Genomic DNA, 9,926 nt, shown 5'->3' with positions numbered 1-9,926 from the left:
CAGTGCAGGGTGTGTTAGGAACTGCGTGCTGCGTTGCAACTTGTCACCCATACTGATATATGGCTTGCCCAGGGCAGCACGTGGCGAAGTAAAGAGAGATTAACAACGTGATCCTGCCCCTTTCTCAAGTTATCCAAGACGTAATGGATGCGATAAGCACGCACAAAATTTAGTGTGCTTACCGTACACACACACACACACACACCAACTTGCGCTAAGCTACACCACAGATGTTTATCTTGTTCTTTCTATTCAATTTGTGTCTGTTGTATTTAAAAATTATTTTTATTTCTTTATCTTTCTTTCTCTCATTTTCTGAATGTGAATTTTTTCATCATGCACAGAATTTTTTCATTTCTGTTTCACTCTCTATACACATAGAAATAAATCTCTTAGCCTAACTACTCGTCTGTCTGTTTGTTTTAACACCTAACTTTGAATTTATCTTTTTATTTCTGTTTGTGTATACACATCTATCCGTCCAGTTATTCATTTTTTGTCCGTTTACATTTCTCGTTTGTATCTGTTAACCAGTTACGCTTTCCTTCTTTTAGAACCACAAATTATTACTCACAAACTGTTCCTTATAGAGGAGACGTTTTAATTGGTTTCTTCAAACGTAATTAAATAACGTTTGTATTAGTTATTGGCGTTAAAAGTAAGCTATCCGGATAAATCCGTAATATGGTTTTGTGGTTCGTGGATTAAAGGAAATAATGCTTACACATTTTAAAGTTTTACGGAAGCTAGAATTACAACTCTGTGTATAAATAAATCAACTTATAAATCAACTATGTGTATAATAACAGTGAAGGTGTACAAAACGTTATTATTGGTGATTCTGAAGTGGTTTCGCATCTCGATGGACCTGATATTAAAAACAATAGAGTAAACAGTACTGTTGCCAATTAGTACTTCAAAACTCGAAAGAGAACCAACAGGTCTTTACATCTCAAAGTTGTTCAAATCGTTCCTGAGAGCAAAACAGTGTTGTGGACTTGTATTATTAATGACGTGATTGATAAGGGCACCGTCACATTTCCTGAGACGTCTTTCATTCTTACAATATGTAAATCTAAACTGTAGCTCTCTATACGTACGTGACTGAAGACCTTATGGAAGTGGGGCGGCGGGTGTTTCATAAAATAGACTTAGTTGGGGAGGACGATGGAGGGACGAAGTATTAGCTGCAGTACTATATCCCCTACACGTATCTTAATCTTCTTACAGACAGATCTGATCTGGTTGTGACCCATATTTTACACTACATTTGGTCATGATTGGTATTTGATATTAGAGTGGAGCCGCTAGGGGAAAAGTTGGTATGATTCATAGTTATGATAACGACCTCTCCGAAATATGTTTACATTCCAAAGCATGTATATTCTTCATTCCTATCAATATTAGAGGTGTTATCTTATCTAATTGTAATGTGCTACAGGAAAGAGTGTGTGGTGTTATATCACTTGTTCTGTCAGCGTTAGAGGAGATTTCCTACACAACTGTAAGACATTACAGGAAACAGTGTGGTGTTATATCACTTATCCTGTCAACGTTATAGGTGCTTTCCCACATAACTCTAAGGTGTTACAGAAAAGCTTGTAGTTTTTGTATTTTACTTGTACTGTTTGTTTGTTGTTGTTTTTAATTTCGCGCAAAGCTACTTGAGGGCTATCTGCACTAGCCGTCCCTAATTTAGCAGTGTAAGACTAGAGGGAAGGCAGCTAGTCATCACCACCCACCGCCAACTCTTGGGCTACTCTTTTACTAACGAATAGTGAGATTGACCGTCACATTATAACGCCCCCCCGGCTGAAAGGGAGAGCATGTTTGGTGCGACGTACCTGTACTGTCAAGGCCTTACAGGAAATAGACATTATATTGTCTATCACACGATTTTGTCCATTGTTGTACAAGTAGCCAAGTTAATCACAATTGTTTTATCGTGTTTTAATTGTTAGGACTGTGATATGAAACATTTCTTAGCGGCAGAAAGTCTTTAGTGTAGTTCATATATAATCTGTGTAAAATATATTTATAAAATGGTCTCAAGAAGGTCAATAAAGATTATTCTTTGTTTTGAGCCAGTTTTTACGAAAAGGTCTAAAGCTTATCACAGAAGCGTTCACCTAACGTGTTTAATGGGTTTTGGCAACTAAACTTAGATATGTGGTAGTTTAGACAGTATTGTATCTACATTGATGCATGTATATATGTACCACGCGGATATGAACGCACGAGACCGTTGCAGAAGGATAAGGTCAGATTCAAAGTTTATGGGTAGCCCAAAGCACCCAGGCTTAGGGAGTGAAGGGCTACATTGAAGTCAAGGTATTTTTTGTACTTCCTGACGGAGAATAAATCTTAATGTAATAATATAAAGTGAAGCATCGAAGCCTAGCTTGTACTGACGAACGTAAAGCCACCCAAACGTAGTGTTTTGTGTCCATCTCTTGATATTTGTAAAAGAACAAGAGACAACCAGCGAGGTCCATCTTATTATTTGTTTGGCCGTTTTATAGTATCTAAAACTGTTTAATGCGTCTATTTTTTCTTTTACGCTACCAAAGTAAAATTATGTTTAAAAAGAAAGCAAAAATGATTTAGCTTTCAGCCAGAGAAGGTAAGCTACTCGCTAATTAGCGGAATAACGGATGTTAGCGGGCGCCCGATTGTCGTCTTCCCGAGAAGGTAAGCTACTCGCTAATTAGAGGAATAACACATGTTAGCGGGCGCTCGATTCTCGCTTTCCAGCCACGGGCTGCGTTTAGCATTGGTGTAAGCCCAACTTGATCTCTCGTGATGTAGTAATCGGTGAATGGGGCTTTGGAGGAGTGAAGCCTGACTTGTTATTCTATATAGTTTGCCTCCACGTGCACGTGCTGAGCGTCATAAATGAAAAAAAAAACACTTCACATCTACTGATAATCACTCGCTTGCGCTCTAGCTTAGCAACAGGAGAAAAAAGAATCATGAGTTGTAATAACATGTTTTTTATATGTTCTTCTATCTATTTTCTAGTGCGGATTGAGACAGTTTCCAAATGGTATTAAATACACTAACGTGTTTCTTTCTTAACGTGGTATAATAACATTTTGATGAATGAAATACAGAATATGTAAAATTATATATTATAACTTATGGAGCAATAGATGAAATTGTATCATTCTGACCAAACCCTGGGTGGATTACAGCTTCTCTGACCAGCTAGTCTGTTATATAGTCTATCGTTGCACGCCACACATGAGATTATTCTTGTTATATCAGTGTAATATCCTTGTTATTATTACAAGTCAAGGAATAGTTTTATCTAGAAACAGAACAAGTCCTCAGTAAACTCATTGACCTACCCAGAGTAATTTCACAGCAGGTCAGTGGTAAGATTAGGTGTTTACAGCGATAGAATTTTGAATTAGATCCCCGCAGTGGCGGCGGCGCGTTTTTCGGTTTTGTGCGAAAAAATATTCCGTGTCTATCAGCTCCATTTCTAGACGTTTTTAGCTGTAAAGAATGTTATTTGTAAAGTAAGTAAATGTGTCCAAGTTTACTGAGGACTTGTTCTGTTTCCAGATAAAAATACTCCTTACCTTGTTATAATAACAGGTAATCTCTATGAGCGACTACTGAAGTTTCGTACCTTGAACCCAAGGCTTTCAGCAGCTATTTTAGATCACTTATGTGGAATAATAGCATAAAATGTTGTGTTTATAAATTATAAGGATATACTTAACTTTTTACTTTCTCTGCTGTTTATACCCCCAACCGAACCGCCCTGTATGAGCAAATTACAAGTTTAGTCGAAGTTTTTTTTTTTTTTAATCTAGTGTTGGGTTGGACGTTGTCCAGTGGGTCACATCCTGGCTTTTGAATTGTTGCCACAGAAAAACACGCCGTACTTTTGGCCCGTGGATGCTTAATAAGAATGATGGTTAAATTCCACTATTAAGTTAGAATAACCCAAAAGTTGGCGGCGAGTGTTGTTGACTAGTTGCCTTTCCTCAGGATTACCATGATTGTTACACTTTACTATATCTGAAACATTTTCATTGCATTTCCTTTGGTTCTACAGAATATCTTAGCTCTGTAGTTAGCCCAGTGCTTTAAAGAAAGCGTATAAGATGTGATAGCTAATCTAATTCTCAAATAACCGACTTGTTTTATATCATTGTAATGGCGGAGTTCACATTTGCATCATATAAATACATTCAATATTTCTCTCTGGTTCTATAAGTCGTCTAAATTACTGAAATGTTATTTTTTGTACAAAATTATATAAAAATCCTCAACAATAAGTAGAAATGTCGATTCGATATTGTTTTTTTCTTTCTTTTTGTTACGTTTTTTTTTAACTCACGTAACAGTGTAACAAACAAACTGGAGCCGCAAACAGTACTGTACACAAACACTCCAACAGGGTCACGACCCTATCTAGATGACCGTCCAGTACAATGTGTACAGGCTTTAATATGTATATATATATGTATATTCAATTTCTGTTCTAAAACAGGGGATCAATGATACAGCAGATAGCCTAATGTGGCTTTGCTAAAAGAGAAACACACACGCAAACGCATTGAGGTTATTTACTTATGTCTTCCATGTATGGGAGTAATTCGCTCTTTCAGGAATCTAGAATATTATTATTTCTAGTAAACCTCAAAAAACTTAAATATGGAACCAAATCTAATAAGATAAAAACTACGAAATAAAGGAACAGTAAGTATAATATGGTTCGCACATTTCCTGTCTATAGTATACACCGATAGAGGGCACTCATATTGATCGCAATTGGTATTAAACCCTGTAAACTTACGGAATATTAATTTTATCGGACATATAGTTTATCTTATCTATAATATACACTAATATTACGTGCTGCTGATTGTTATTAAAGCTCACTTAGGTTAAAGCCATAGCCAGTTTATCCCAAATTATGCTAATGCATTCGAACATTAAAACTTTATGCAAACTTACTGCCAATATGGTATCGTTTAAGTTGGTTGCCTTAAAGGTATATAGTGGATTGCATCTGTAATCACCTAGATAGCCTCGACCTTTGTGACACACTGTAATCCAGATTTACCCGAATCAGTGATCCAAAATATTTGTTTAATATTTTCAAAATAACGAAAGTTTTTAGGTCACACTTTAGAGTATTTCTATAGAGTACAACAGTTATTTACACTAGACAAACATATGTATATATTGCATTAGTACTTCTATAACAAAACATTTGAATATTACACTTATGGCTACAGATTGGACAGTTACGTATATCCTACACTAATGCTTTCACATTAAGTAAACCTTTGAATATTACACTAATGGCTACAGATTGGACAGTTACGTATATCCTACACTAATGCTTTCATTTTAAGGAAACCTTTGAATATTACACTAATGGCTACAGATTGGACAGTTACGTATATCCTACACTAATGCTTTCATTTTAAGGAAACCTTTGAGTATTACACTAATGGCTACAGATTGGACAGTTACGTATATCCTACTCTAATGCTTTCATTTTAAGGAAACATTTGAGTATTACACTAATTGCTACAGATTGGACAGTTACGTATATCCTACACTAATGCTTTCACATTAAGTAAACCTTTGAATATTACACTAATGGCTACAGATTGGACAGTTACGTATATCCTACTCTAATGCTTTCATTTTAAGGAAACCTTTGAGTATTACACTAATGGCTATAGATTGGACAGTTACGTATATCCTACACTAATGCTTTCACATTAAGTAAACCTTTGAATATTACACTAATGGCTACAGATTGAACAGTTACGTATATCCTACACTAATGCTTTCACATTAAGTAAACCTTTGAATATTACACTAATGGCTACAGATTGGACAGTTACGTATATCCTACACTAATGCTTTCACATTAAGGAAACCTTTGAGTATTATATTAATGTCTACAGAACGGACAGACATGTGTATTCACAATAAAGTTTTCACATGAGGGAAATGCTTGAAAATGGAAACTTATGTAATTATGCTTACATAATAGAGAAACATATTAACATAATTATAGAATGAACAAACATATATATTTTATACACAGTAGAGAAACGTAAAAGAATTACTTCAATCTCTACAGAATAGAAAAACGTATATAAATTATATTAACTTTTTCGCACTAGATAAATGCCTGCGTTCTCCTTTCTTACGCTAACCTGTTAAATAATAACATTTGTTAAGCAGGTGCGTACCCCAAGACAACTAAACTGGAAGAGTAAATAGACAAACAGATTTGAAACAAGTGAAAGGTTGTGTAGGAGATTAGGAGTCAAAAGATCACTAGAAAAAAAAGTTTTCAAATGTTTAGATTGTAAAATAAAGTTTATTTTAACTCGTGAGATAAAAGGAATTGTGACCCGAGCCTAAGAGAGAAAAGAAATCCTCTACTAGCGCTAACACTTCGTGTACAATGCCAGTTGTCTTAATGGAGAATTTATGCGGCAGAAGCCTCATTGACTGCCGAGTGTGTAATGAACTTGAAGGCAGCAAGGCCGGCCGTCCTGAAGGTTTTGACTGATTTGCCGTCTTCAGGATTAATTACCCTCTAACAGCTTGGGGTAATTGGCTACACTGGGCCGTGGCTGTTGGCTGTCGTTTGTTGCACGAGCTGACGCACACGCCACGTTGCTACACTCGAGAGCGGCTTGTGACACTTTCCTAACTTGTAGCGCGTACATTTTACCTAAAGCGAGATATCGCGAGATGGATAAGGTTCATTAAGAACTTGGATTAGATGAAATGATTAGGAGTTAACTGATCAGGCGTTCAATGGTTAGGAGCTAACTAATCAGGAGTTCAATGATTAGGAGTTAACTGATCAGGAGTTCAATGGCTAGGAGTTAACTGATCAGGAGTTCAATGATTAGGAGTTAACTGATCAGAAGTTCAATGGTTAGGAGTTAACTGATCAGGAGTTCAATGGTTAGGAGTTAACTGATTAGGAGTTCAATGTTTAGGAGCAAACTGATCAGGAGTTCAATGGTTAGGAGTTAACTGATCAGGACTTCAATGATTAGGAGTTAACTGATCAGGAGTTCAATGATGAGGAGTTAATTGATTAGGAGTTAACTGATCAGGAGTTAAATGACTAGATGTTAACTGATTAGGAGCTAAACTGATCAGGAGTTAAATGACTAGATGTTAACTGATCAGGAGTTAACTGATTAGGAGTTAAATGATCAGGAGTCAACTGATCTCATATTACGACTTAACCACCTAGCTATGATGGGCCTCTGTGTCAATGTGTAGTTATCTCTGTTCCAACATCAATATTAATTATAAGTTCAGTAATGTTTGTCCAAACGTTGTTTTTACAAATCTTCAGAATTCCGTCTGAACGGAAAGCATATCTACTCTGAGCGAACATAGAACCTTGAACATATAACAATGTATGTAGTGAACACAGAACCTTGAACATATAACAATGTATGTAGTGAACACAGAACCTTGAACATTTAACAATGTATGTAATAAAGAAGAGCTAACAGTATACAGCCTTGAAGAGATAATAACACGATGTAACAAAATTTTTACTTTTCTTGTTCCTGGACAGAAAGTGTTGTTTCCCAATTGCTTATGCCTAAAGTAAATGGAAAAGACCTATTTTTCTCTTCAAACTTTGATTTTGTGACCTGGGTAATGAATTCTTCAAAGTTACTCATTTTCCAGAACATTCCAGGTAGATTCAGTGCTGAGTAGCTGATAGAGATGTTTCTCGAACTTACAAGAATTTTCACGAACTTTCTAGAATGTTGTAGAACTTACGAGAATTTTCAAGAACCCTTTAGAATTTTCTAGATCTTTCTATACTAATACATACAGGGCTCACCACTCACCACTCCAGTTTAGTTCTAGCTGCCAGAGATAGCATAAAGAAGCTGAAAGCATTCTCCAGACGCATTCTGCTATGTATGTGGCCAATTTATCAAGACAAGAGCGAAAAAGTACTCTGTGACAGCATCTGCTAAAACGTATGAAGCCTACAAGGCATATTTCGTCATGCCTATCAGGGATCAAGATAAACCCTGGGCAACTCATTTTACCTGCGAACACTGCAAAAAAAAACAACAAAAAAACCTAGACGGTAAGACGGACAATTTTTTTTGCTTGAATAGTAAGATTTTATATTCTACAAACTTTAGACCTTTTAAAATTTAAATATCTTTCGGTGTACCTCAAAAAGGAATACAACAGCATCAAGACCTTGCTAGAAACCTTGAAGTATGATGAATACAGGTGGGAGGTTACTGGACACTTCAAAATGGTAGCATTCCTGATGGGTCTCCAAAGAGGTTTTACCAAGTTTTCCTGTTATCTTTGCCTTTGGGACAGCAGGGACACCGCAGCACACTACAACAGGAAGCACTGGCCACAACGGACCCAGTTCTCCATGGGGAGGCACAATGTCAAGTGATCCACTAGTGGACCTCCAGATGGTGTTGTTCCCACCATTGCATATAAAATTGGGTCTTATGAAACAATTTGTCACAACTCTTGGTAAGGAGTCTGCAACCTTCAAGTACCTTTGAGACTTCTTCCCTAAGGTGTCTGAGGCAAAGGTCAAAGCTGGTGTCTTCGTTGGACCACAAATAAAGAAGATCCTGGAGTGCACAGAATTTAACAAGAAGCTCCGTAGGAAGGAAAAAAAGCTTGGGGCAGCTTTGCTGCAATGGTTTTGGGCTTCTTGAGCAATCACAAGGCCGAAAATTATGTGGAACTGGTTGAGGCTCTGGTGAAGAACTTTGGCAAAATGGGCTGCAGGATGTTCCTGGAAGTCCATATCCTTGACGCTCATCTTGATAAATTCGAGGAGAACATGGAAGCATACTCATAGGAGCAAGGCGAGCGCTTCCATCAAAATATACTGGACTTTGAACACCACTACCAAGGAACGTATAACGAAAACATGATGGGAGACTATATTTGTGGACTGATGCGTGAAAGTGATTTACATTACAGTAACAAATCTCGAAAAACTTCTAAACATTTTTCTATAACTTTAGTATAAATACATGTAAATCATGATTCGTATGTTGTTTTATTCAGACCTTATGTAAATGAAAATGTGCAAATTTGCCCGTTTTTACATAGAAAATAGGTTAATTTCTATATTTCATTATCCAGGTCACAAAAGCAAAGTTTGAAGGTAATAACGACCATTTTCTGTACTTTTACAACATAAGCAATTACGAAATAACACATACTATCCAGGAAAAAAATTTGTGTTACATAGTGTAATATTTTGTAGAGAAGAGCTAATGTTATACGACCGTGATGTGATAATAATACATAGTAGAGAAAACCATAGTGTGCATCCTAGAAGAGATAATAGCCTATAGTAGAGAAGAGGTAACGGTATATAACCTTGAAGAGGTCATGGTATTCAACCTTCAAGAGACAATAATGTATATTTGAGAAGAGGTAATGGTATCCGACATTGAAGTTATAATAATTTATAGTAGAGAAGAGGCCACAGTGTGCAACCTAGAAGAGATAGTAACCTGTAGTAGAGAGGAGAGTATACAATCTTGAATAGTTAATGGTATACAATCTTGAAAAGGAAATGGTATACAATCTTTAAGAAACTTTATTGTTTGGTAGAGAAGACGCAATAGTAAACAACCTGGAAGAGATAATAATCTATAGAAAACAAAGTTACAGACTCTTCATGTTTGATGAGAAGATAAAACTAGTTGTTAAATTACGGCGTACAACAGGACTTTGTTTGTATTTTGGAATTTTAGCAGAAAATTAAAATAACACTAGGTAAAAACAGTTAAAATGACCTTAGGAAACCATTAAAATAACCCTGGGGTAAAAAACAGTTAAAATAACCCTAGGAAAAACAGCCGAAGGTGAACAAATATTCTGCTTGGACTAATTAC

The sequence above is a fragment of the Tachypleus tridentatus genome, chromosome 4 (assembly GCF_004210375.1).
Source record: "Tachypleus tridentatus isolate NWPU-2018 chromosome 4, ASM421037v1, whole genome shotgun sequence".
Taxonomy (NCBI): domain Eukaryota; kingdom Metazoa; phylum Arthropoda; class Merostomata; order Xiphosura; family Limulidae; genus Tachypleus; species Tachypleus tridentatus.
The sequence above is the reverse complement of the archived record's forward strand: the minus strand, read 5'-3'. Positions refer to the sequence as shown.